Source organism: Coffea arabica, chromosome 7c (assembly GCF_036785885.1).
Source record: "Coffea arabica cultivar ET-39 chromosome 7c, Coffea Arabica ET-39 HiFi, whole genome shotgun sequence".
NCBI lineage: Eukaryota > Viridiplantae > Streptophyta > Magnoliopsida > Gentianales > Rubiaceae > Coffea > Coffea arabica.
In genome coordinates this window covers 22,015,352-22,026,242 of record NC_092322.1, presented here as the reverse complement: position 1 = coordinate 22,026,242, position 10,891 = coordinate 22,015,352, and the positions used below count along the sequence as shown (strand labels likewise).

Below are 10,891 nucleotides of genomic sequence, written 5' to 3'. Positions count from 1 at the left end.
CAAGCCGTCGCCGCCGCCTGCCATAGCTGTCCACCACCTGCCATCGTTGTCCGCCACCACCAGCTCCTCCAACTCGCGTGACTCACCAGATCTGGTCACTCACGGCCGAGCAGCACTTCCAGAGCGCACGACCAGCAGAACCCAGCGCACAACTCCGCCCGCCAACTTGCGCGCCTCTGCGTGTAGGACTCCTAGCAGCGAGAGACCTCCAGTCCGCGCGCCAGCCTCTCCAGGCGCGCGGCCCTTTTTCCCTTGCGCGAGACCAATCGCGCGCCCGCACTCGGCCAGCAGCCTCCATTCCGCGCGCACAGTCATGCTAGAAACGGCACAGCGTGCGCGGCTTGCCCAGTTCGGCAGCTGCGCGTCCGTCCCTCGCGCGTCTCACCTGTTGGCCATGTGTCATTTCCACAGTCTCGTGCAGTGGGTAACTCTATCTTACTACTATTTTTGCAGCTGAATTTTGAATTTGGGATTCGTCGCTCTATTTGACCAGGATCTGGAATTTTATTGCTGAATTTCCACTCGTATTGGGTTGACGTAATTGCTTGTTTTTGGGGGACCATTTAATTGTTATCTGCAAGTGTGAGTCTGCGTATTTGCCTGGGATTGGTTATATACTTGAGACATCTGTAGGCTCGGGTGAATTTAGTATTTGTTACACGTGGTCGGTAGCTCGCTGATTGTTGCCTTTTATTGACTGATATCTTGATTTGAGGGGAGCTGGACCTGTCTTCTTTATTGTTGTCGGCTAATTGACGGCAGTGGGGCATTGGTTGGTGTTTGTTGTCTGGTCGTTGTTTGGTGGAGTGTTTGTGTCCCTCTTTGATGTTGAGCTGCTGAATACTTAATAATTTTGATTGACTGTGGTCCCCTATCTGCTTTTGGTGGTTGGTTGGCTGTCTCTGAGCTGATTTATTTTGTCTGTGGTTCCTGAATGCCTCCTAAAAAGGCAACCACTGCTGGGCCATCTGGCTCCCAGCCTCGTAAGAGATGAGCCCCGGTTCAACCCACCATTCGGTCCCGTTTGGGCCTGAATAAGAGCACCATGTCCCCTGGGGAGTGGGGGGAACCGATCACTAATCTTATAAGGGCCCAACAGGACCGGTTTAATAACTTGGTGCACCGTCCTTTTGCTCCTTGTAAGTGCTTTCATGCACCAACCTTGGACCATTTGCGAATTGCACGAGAGGTTGAACCGATGTTCTCGGTAATCGGCTGGCAAAAGTATCTCATCATTAACTACCTCACGTTTGAGGAGCTTTGTTGTGAATTCTACTCCTCTTTCGAGTTCAACAGGAATGAGTACATCACTTTGGATGAGCCGGAGGTTATTCAGTTCAGATTAAAAGGCACACAGTACAGTTTCTCCATCAATGAGTTTAATCTAATTTTGGGGTTTGTCAGTGAGGATACTGTTGCATCCGGAGCGTATATCAATAGTGCTTGTGACTACACCAGACCGTTCAGAACTGAATATATTGACATCTGGAGGGAGTGGTCCACGGATCGGCAAGTTTATAATCCGAGTCAGTCCAAGGCCTCTCAACTGAAGGATCCGGTCTTAAAGGTCATCCACAGGTTCTTGGCTCACAATTTCTCGGGGCGGAAGGATTCCTCGAGCACCCTTACCAAAGCAGAATTCTACTTCCTTTGGTGCATGCGCAACAATGTTAAGGTTAATTTTGGGAGTTGGATAGCCACTCAAATGGAATCAGTCATTCAAAAGCGAAATAAACCGATTATTCTGGGCTCACTCATTACCCACTTGGCCATTCGATTGGGATTGCTAGACCTCGACAAGGAGCACAACTTTGCCCTAGCTCGAGAGATTGAGCCACTGGATTTGCGCACCTTGGAGCGGATGGGGATTATTTTCAAGGCGGGAGACGTCTATCAGTTTACGCCCCCTGGTGAGGACGGGCCGCAGCCTCAGGAGCCTACCACCGCACCCTTCACTGACTCTCCGCCCCATCCGGACCAGGCAGGTCCGTCCTCCTCTCATGCTCCTCCTGCTGGGGACCCTCGCTACCAGGACCTCCAAGATTCTGTTGATGAGCTCAACACCCAGGTGTCGAGGATAGATGGCCGTCTTATGGCGCTCCAGGTCTTCACCCGCATTCAGGCAGAGAATCAGGCGGCTTTCTTCGCTCACATTGGATTCAGCCCGCCTCACCCCCCTCTGCCTTAGTGTCTCGTTTTCCCTCCCCGGTGGTCAGAGAAGTTTCTCTTCTTTTCTCCTAATACTTTATTGGTCTCTTCTACATTGAGGGCAATGTAGGTCTTAGGTGTGGGGGGAGTGACTTCCATTAGTGTGACTCCCACTAGTTTTTTTTCCTCTCTCTTTTTCATTAGTTCTTTTTGCTTTGTATAAAAAAAAAAGAAAAAAAACATGGAAAAAAAGAAGAAAAGAAAAAATGAAAAAAAAAACATTGTAGTTAGTCGGGTTTTTGGTTATTTCTAGGCTTGTTAGTGTTGGGGAATGTTGCTGTGATGAATGACATAATCAAAGTGAGTGGGTATGTGGTCGGATATGCTAGCTGTGCATTTTGCTTCCCTTGGCAACGTCGTTGAATATTGAATATGTTGGAATTGACCCATTTTTGAAACTTTTGGGAGCTTTTGAGCCTTATATGAGCACATTATTTTTGTTTGCTCTATTTTTGTTTGATTGAGTGGGTATCACACATGGTATTGGCATTCTAGAACTTGCTAGTTTATACATGTTGAGGCCACATTTTTGTTGAATTAGATGCATTTGAAATGATAAGGGCATTTAGGATTTAACCCTCTTTAGCTATCTAAAAAATCAAACCCTCATCTTATCTCCCAATAGTGAACCAATTTGAGCTTTTATCCTTCGTTTTTGGTTGTTATCCGTGTTTGTTAACCCAAGACCTCTTTAAACTTTCTTGTTTACCCCTGTGTTGTCAAGGGATGCCTGAATTCCATCATTTGTACAAAGCAAACAAAATTGGGGTTGCACGTGCTGTTAGATTAGGAGCTATATAATGCTATCCTTGTATAAAGGAGGAAAAATTGGAAAAAGGCCACTGACCAGAGGACTTTGGCTTACAGGGCGTGCCCACGCCTTACAGGATTTTCTCCTTTAAAAAAAAAAAAAAAAAAAGATCCTGAAGAGACCTTGTGACCAGAGGACTATGGGCTACAAGGCGTGCCCACGCCTTGCGAGCAGTATTCAATCAAAAAAAAAAAAATTGGGGGCACTTGTACAATGGGTACAGCAAATGAAAACTGCCTTGTTTGTGGAACCCCTCCGGTAAAGCACTGGGGTTATTGGTGAGTTTCGGACATTTTCTTGACACTCTACCCCCTATCTACACCTTCTTAACCCGCCTTTCACCCGAAACCCCATTACAACCCTATTAAAGTCCCTTTGATTCATGTGTTTAGTTCACTTTTAAGTGGTGGAGATGTGATAAATGTGCAAGTCTATGGTAATGGCATTCCGTGATGATGATTTGAGCGTTCTTAGTATTCATATATATATTCTTTGCATTACAACATGTCCGGTGTATTCTACTTTTGATGATATTGTCGGAGACCTGAGATGCTTGTGTTAGTATAGACTACTGCATGACTTTGCTCTCCTGGTTGTACTTCTGAGCTCCGAAATGCTTGAGGACAAGCATTGTCTAGGTGTGGGGGGATTTGATAGAGCTGTTATTTGGCGTATTTTGCACTGTTATTTTGTCCTAATTTTGGCTATTCACGGTGCTAAGAATTGGAATTTCACTCATATTCGGTATTTGCATGAATTGTAGGTGGTCGGCATAAAAAATGAGCTCGCGAGGCAAATTTCCAGAAGACCTTTCATTTCAGAGCGTGGCCACGCCTTAGAAGGTAGACGTTACCGAAAGTCGGACTGCGGTCCACGTGAACCGCGAGAAGCATGGGATAAAAACTCTAAAAGGCTAGCTTTTGTTGGAATGAATTGGGCCAGATGTCTGAGAGCTCCTGCGGCGGCTATAAAGAAAGGAAAAAGCAAGATTCAAGGGGACACTACTTTTAGCCTTAGTTTTCTTTTTTATACTTTTTGCAAGATTTGTCAGACGCTTTTGCTTTTCTTTTGTTTTCTTCTGCGGCTTTGGGTCAGATATTGGAGACTTTCTCCTTTTCTGTAGTTTTTGCTTTTATGCGACTCTGACTCTTGAATTCGCTCCTTTCGCCTTTGACAATTCTCCGTTGGCTTTTGCTTTGTAATTGCGGCTCCAATACAAGACAGAGCCAGGTTTTTCGTTGATTGTTTCTTCGATTAATTCATCCTCCCCAATTTCTGGGCAATTGATTCTTGGGAAATTAATTGAATGAACTCAATTAAATCACGCGAAATTGACACGATGAGGAGCGGCTAACTTTCTCCTCTACCCAAAGATTGACGCGAAGGCGCGGTCCATAATATTTGTGAGATCTAATCGAATCTTCATTATTTCTTCCAATTTATTGCTATTCATGCGTTTCCTGAATTAATTGTTCATGGGTATTTTATTAATTGAATATCAACGGCCGGGTATTTGATTTAATTTAATAGCCTACTGTCACGTTAATTAAATAGAATCTGTAATTGTTCATTTAGTTAGCACCTCGTGGCAACCACCATAATTGGTTTTATGATGGGGAAACGCAAGATCTGATTTAAATAAACCCTCTTAGCGTGTTTATTGGTTAGGGTTGGGTTCTTCTAACTTTAATGCAATTGGGTAATTAAATTCCTACGGTCGTACCTAGGGTTGTTATCTGGTTAGGGAAGCAGTCAATGGTCGTACCTTGACTGTCGAAAAGGTAAAGAAGAACTGGTTGTCAGAGTTTATTGATAACTATAACCAATCTAGTGACGAATGGATGCAATATCTGTGCATCGATGATCATTTAATTGGACCGTGCCTGAGCAGTTGATCCTTTGGGTAGAACTTTTATTAATTGCTATTTTTAGTGAATTGTGCTTTGTGAGTTAGTTCTGAATTTAGTTCGCTTTATTTTTGTTCTTATTTTTATTTTATTTATTGGCCTTCCATTGAAAATCCCCCAATTTCGTTCTACTAATTTGGAAAGAAATAATTTCCTACCCGCTCCCTGTGGAATCGACCCTACTTGCCATTGTATGCAAAAATCAATATTTTTATAGATAAATCTGGTATATCGGATCAAGCAAACTCTTCGGGAACAGGGTGAATCAAGTAACCCATTGCACACCTAGGGTCCCTGCTCCAGTACTTGGATTTGTTCTATAATTAATTAATTGTGGTGGTAATTAGGACTTTTTAGTAATTATTATTGCACAGGTTCAGTACCTGTCAATATATGCTTCATATATAATAGTAATACCAGCATCAATCTTTGAGTTTAACTTAATAATTTCTACAATTGAGCTCCAATACGTATTTTTTTTTCTTAAACTATTATGTTATCTAAAACAGTGAACAGCATATCTAAATATTTCCTCATTCGTAATATCGATCTTTTCAATAATGTTGCTGTTACTGGTCAAATTGTTAGTTTAACATAGTCGTGTAACCGTTTTTCCTTATCCTTGGATCCTTCCTTCGAAACGTATCTTTCCTTTTCATCAACATGCTGAATTTGGGCTAGCCCAAGTTCGCTTATGCTTTTGACAGGTATCAAGCATGTGCAATAATAAAAACCTAACTACTATCAAAAGTAGTCAACAATCAATTCTAGGTACCGGAGCAGAGATTTTGGATGTGCAATGGGTTACTTGGTTCACCCTGACTCTGAAGAGTTTGCTTAATCCGATATACCAGAATTGACTAACTAACAAGATTATCGCAACGGATCTTCTGTCTCACATCCTGTGCCACTATCTGTCCCGCTTTTTATTATATTGCTATTTCTTCTAAATAAATATCATGTTTTAATTTTTTTTATTTTCTTAAGATCCAATAACTATTAATTCAATAAAAAATAAATACAACAGTTTCAAAAAATCAATATATAATAGAAAATTAAAAAATACAGCAGAAAATTCATAAAAAAACTCATTTTTTATGCATTTTGATTTTTTGAGTTTGCTAAATTTTGTGTGTTACTCAATTAATAGTTATTGGATCTTAAAGAAATAAAAAAGAACTAAAACATGATATTTATGAAGGAGAAATAATAATACAATAAAAAGTAGGACAGAGACTGGCACAGAGTGTGAGACAGAAGATCCGTTGCGCAAAACTACTAACTAGTAGACAGTGGCAAGCAGGGTCGAATCCACAGGGACTGGGCATAATTCGTTTCTTCTAGAGTTCAGAGCATGGGAAATTTTTGAAAAATATAAAATAACTAATTAACCAACTGATGAAACAACTAATAGAAACAAACAGGAATTAATCAATAACTAATATGACTCTAGCCAAAGGTGCAACTTTTCAAATACTGTCCATTCAACTGATCATCGATGCAAAGTGATAGGGATATAATTATGCAGTTTATTTGTGGTTATTTGGTCTTAATTTTGGCAGTTTATTATGCAAAGTATTGGATTTCTACCCAGATTTGGTATTTGTGTTATTTATAGGCGAAGTGGTGTTAAAAGTGACAAAAAGAGACAAATTTCAGAAGACTAGGCATTATAAGACGTGTCCACGCCAGACAAGGTAGAGTTGCGTGAAAAAGACGGGCCGCGGGTCCTATCCCTTGGACTACCACCTTTCTTTGGAAACAAATTCTGAACTTACGTAGGATGAGGAAGCCTTTTGAATGAAGACTTTTGGCAGCAACATTATAAATAAAAAGAGACAGCAATAGACTAGGGCATCTTCGTCTTGGACTTTTCTCTGCTTTTGTTTTCTTCGTTGTTGGGGGACTAGCAGCGGATACTTTTTACTACTTCCTCAATCAACAAAAACTCCATGAAAACTCTGAAGTGCTTCATGATTATGCGGCAAGGCTAGTTCTTTTATCTAGTTGAGGAATAAATCAAGGATCGGGGCACCATAACTGTGAGATCGTTTTAATTGTTTATTTTTAATTTGTATGTTCATGGGTATTTGATTATTCTCTATTTTTTCCTGAGTTATTATTGTTTAGATTTATTGGATAATTAAGCCTGTTATTCGATTTTCTAAATAATTGATAGCCAATTAGGATGTTGGCGCGTCGCCTTTAAGCATCTTGATTAGTGGCAAACGAGACAATTTCACCGCCTCGCAAGCGGTCTAATTTGGATCGTGGGAATAATTAATCTAACCTAAATAAATCGGCATGTGTGTCTGTCATCTAGAATTGGGTCTTTCTAAATTCTAATGCTGTGACTACATTAAATCCTGTGAGCGTTTCTGGGGTTGTTTAGTCACAAGAGGGTAGTTTATGAGCGTCTCTTGACTACCATAAAATTAAGGAAAGATTGGTGGTTGGGCGTGTCGCTTGACCACTATAACCAGTTTATTCGTGAGTATATGAATTGTCTCTTGTGTCTGTGATCAGTTGTGTGATTCGGTGCCAAAATTAATTCATTGACTAGGTTGTTTTAATTAATTGTTATTTGTGTAATTTGGTTCCTACTATCTTACTCAACTTTGAATTTCCGTTTTTACTCCTTTTTTAATTAGTTGGTACTATTGCTAAAACCCCCCCATCTTCCTGTGTGATTTGCCTACCAGTTCCCTGAGGAGACGACCCTACTTGCCCTGTTTACAAATTAAATTTGAGATTGTGTTGGTTGGCAATTAGGCTGTTATTTTTAACTTTATTTTTGGAGGTTTGACACCCACCAAATTTTGGCGCCGCTGCCGGGGAACTGGTGTTTTAAGTGACTTATTGCACAGGCTTTAGTTTTTATTTTTATTTTATTTTATGTCTTGATCTTCTCGTATAGGAGAATTAGAATTTGATCCAGAGATCGAGAAGACTGCAAGAAGGTTGACCAAGGAGGCAAAGTTGCGTAAGCAACAAGATTCAACCTCACCTTCAGAATTTGAGCAAGAGTTTGTTTCCAGTGATTCATCAAGTGAATCTGACGAAGAAGAAGTGCAGATTCCCCGAGTAGCAATGGCAGCCCCAAGGATTTTGAGGGAGTTGGCAACTCCTAACGTGAACCAACAGCCATTATGCATTACATTTCCTAACACGGAAGAGGCATTTGAGCTTAAATTTGGTCTTATTCACTTACTTCCTACTTTTTGTGGTATTCCAGGTGAAAACCCACATAAACACTTGAAAGAATTTCATGTGGTGTGCTCCACAATGAAACCTCAAGGAGTCACTGAGGACCACATCAAGTTGAGAGCCCTCCCTTTCTCTTTGGCAGGTAAGGCTAAAGATTGGTTATTTTACCTGCCATCTGGATCCATCACTACGTGGGAAGAATTGAAGAGAAGATTTCTCGAGAAAATTTTTCCTGCCTCTAGAGCCGCCAATATAAGGAAAGAAATATGTGGAGTTAGGCAGGCGAATGGGGAAACTCTATATGAGTACTGGGAGCGCTTTAAACAACTGTGTGCCAGCTGCCCGCATCATCAAATCCCTGACCAGCTCTTAATACAATATTTCTACGAGAGATTATCATCCATGGATAGGAGCATGTTAGATGCAGCCAGTGGCGATGCTCTGGTTAACAAGACGACAGACGAAGCCACGTTATTGATCTCCACCATGGCTGAAAATTCTCAACAATTTGGAGTGAGAGCTGATGGAGCAATAAGAAGGGTCAATGAAGTGAATCACTCTGACTTAGAGGGTAAACTATCTGAGTTTACCTCTCTGGTACGTCAAATGGCAAGGGAGCAATTACAATCTGTGAAGACTTGTGGTATCTATGCTGCCCCCGAACACATGACTGACATGTGCCCAACTCTCCAGGAAGATTCACCTGAACAAGCCAACATAGTGGGAGATTTTTCTGGACCACCTCCACGAAGGAATGATCCTTTTGCACCCAATTACAACCCAGGGTGGCGAAATCATCCTAACTTTAGCTATGCTTCAAAACCCCCTGGTTTTCAACAACATTTCCAACCACGGCCACCAGTGCAACAACCATCCACTTCCAATTCAAACATGACTCTTGAAGATATGGTGAAGTCACTGGCTCAAAACACCAGTCAATTGCAGCAGGAGGCTCAAAGATCTCAACAGGAGTCTCACAGATTTCAACAAGAGACTCGTGCTAGCATTAGGAATTTGGAAGCACAAATGTCCCAATTGGCAACTTCCATGAGCAACCTGGAAAATAGCAATAGAGGGAAGTTACCATCTCAAGTAATTCCTAATTCCAAGGAGAATGCCAGTGCAATGCAATTACGGAGTGGCAAGGAGGTACAGTCTCCTAGGCGTGCCCACGCTAGACAAGAAGAAGTGCCCAGGAAAGTGGAAGAGGAAGAAGAGAAACAATCCTCCGAAGTCTCAAAGAAAGTTGACATTCCTCCTCTTTTTCCTGGCAGGTTTACAAAGGCTAAAAAGGAAGAATATGAGAAAGAGATTTTGGACACCTTCAGGAAAGTGAAGATCAATATTCCTTTGCTGGATGCGATTAGGCAATTGCCTAAATATGCTAAATTTTTGAAGGGCTTATGCACTAATCGCAATAAGTTGAGTTTGGATGACAAGGTGAAGGTGGGGGAGAATGTCTCAGCGATGTTTCAAAGGAAGTTGCCCCAGAAATGCAAGGATCCAGGTATGTTTACTATACCATGCATAATTGGCAATCAAAGAATTGAAAAAAGCATGCTTGACTTAGGTGCTTCAATAAATGTCATGCATCTTTCAATTTTTAAAGTTTTGAATTTAGGACCCCTCAAAGAAACTAGAGTAATCATTCAACTAGCAGATAGGTCTAATGTCTACCTTGAGGGTCTAGTTGAAGATGTTCTAGTAAAGGTCAATGAATTCATTTTTCCTGCGAATTTTTACATTGTTGATATGAATGATGAATACTTTACTGATTCAGCAGTGATTCTTTTGGGTAGACCCTTCATGAGTACAGCAAGGACTAAAATAGATGTACATGAAGGGACTTTATCTGTGGAATTTGACGGAGAGAAGGTCACTTTCAATATTTTTGATGCAATGAAGCATCCTGTGGATACTGAGTCTGTAAATTTTGTTGGCATGACTAACACCATTGTGCAAGAGAATTTTGAACAGAATTTCATGGGGGACAAGTTGGACTTTGTCTTACAACAAGGCAAGACCAATTTGGAAGTGGACGACATGGAGGAGGAGGAAGTCAAAGAAGCTATCATGTCCTTACATTCACTACATCCGCTTCCAGGCAGGTTTGAAAATTCTTTTCTACCATTACCCACTTCTAATGAAAGAATTCTACCTTCTGTTCAACAGGCACCTAATGTGGAATTGAAGGAACTGCCCGAGCATTTGAAACATGCTTACTTGGGAGATAACAAGATTTTGCCTGTAATCATTGCCAATGATTTAACTGCGTTGCAAGAAGAGAGGCTCTTACGGGTCTTATGGGAATTTAAACCAGCAATTGGATGGACGTTAGCAGACATCAAAGGTATCAATCCATCTATTTGCATGCATCACATCCTTTTGGAGTCGGACGTAAAACCCGTGAGAGAGCATCAACGCAAGCTCAATCCCACAATGAAGGAGGTGGTGATGAAAGAGATTATCAAGCTCTTAGAATTAGGAATTATTTTTTCTATTTCTGACAGCTAGTGGGTAAGTCCAGTCCATGTTGTTCCCAAGAAGACTGGAATCACATTGGTGAAAAATGAAAAGAATGAGTTAGTGCCAATGAGATTGCAAAATGGGTGGAGAATGTGCATTGACTTTAGGAAGTTAAATGCCGCAACTAGGAAAGACCACTTTCCACTCCCATTTATTGATGAAATGCTTGAGAGGTTGGCAGGTAAGTGTTTCTTTTGTTTTTTAGATGGTTACTCTGGATATTATCAAATTA

At 41.2% G+C, this 10,891-nt stretch overlaps 1 non-coding gene across 1 annotated transcript; it reads right to left on the bottom strand.

The window, feature by feature from the left end:
- Positions 1-8,382: 8,382 nt before the first annotated feature.
- Positions 8,383-8,489, bottom strand: LOC140010832 (small nucleolar RNA R71). The gene has a single exon (XR_011817995.1). It is a non-coding gene; the product is annotated as a small nucleolar RNA R71 (small nucleolar RNA).
- Between the last annotated feature and the right edge of the window lie 2,402 nt (positions 8,490-10,891).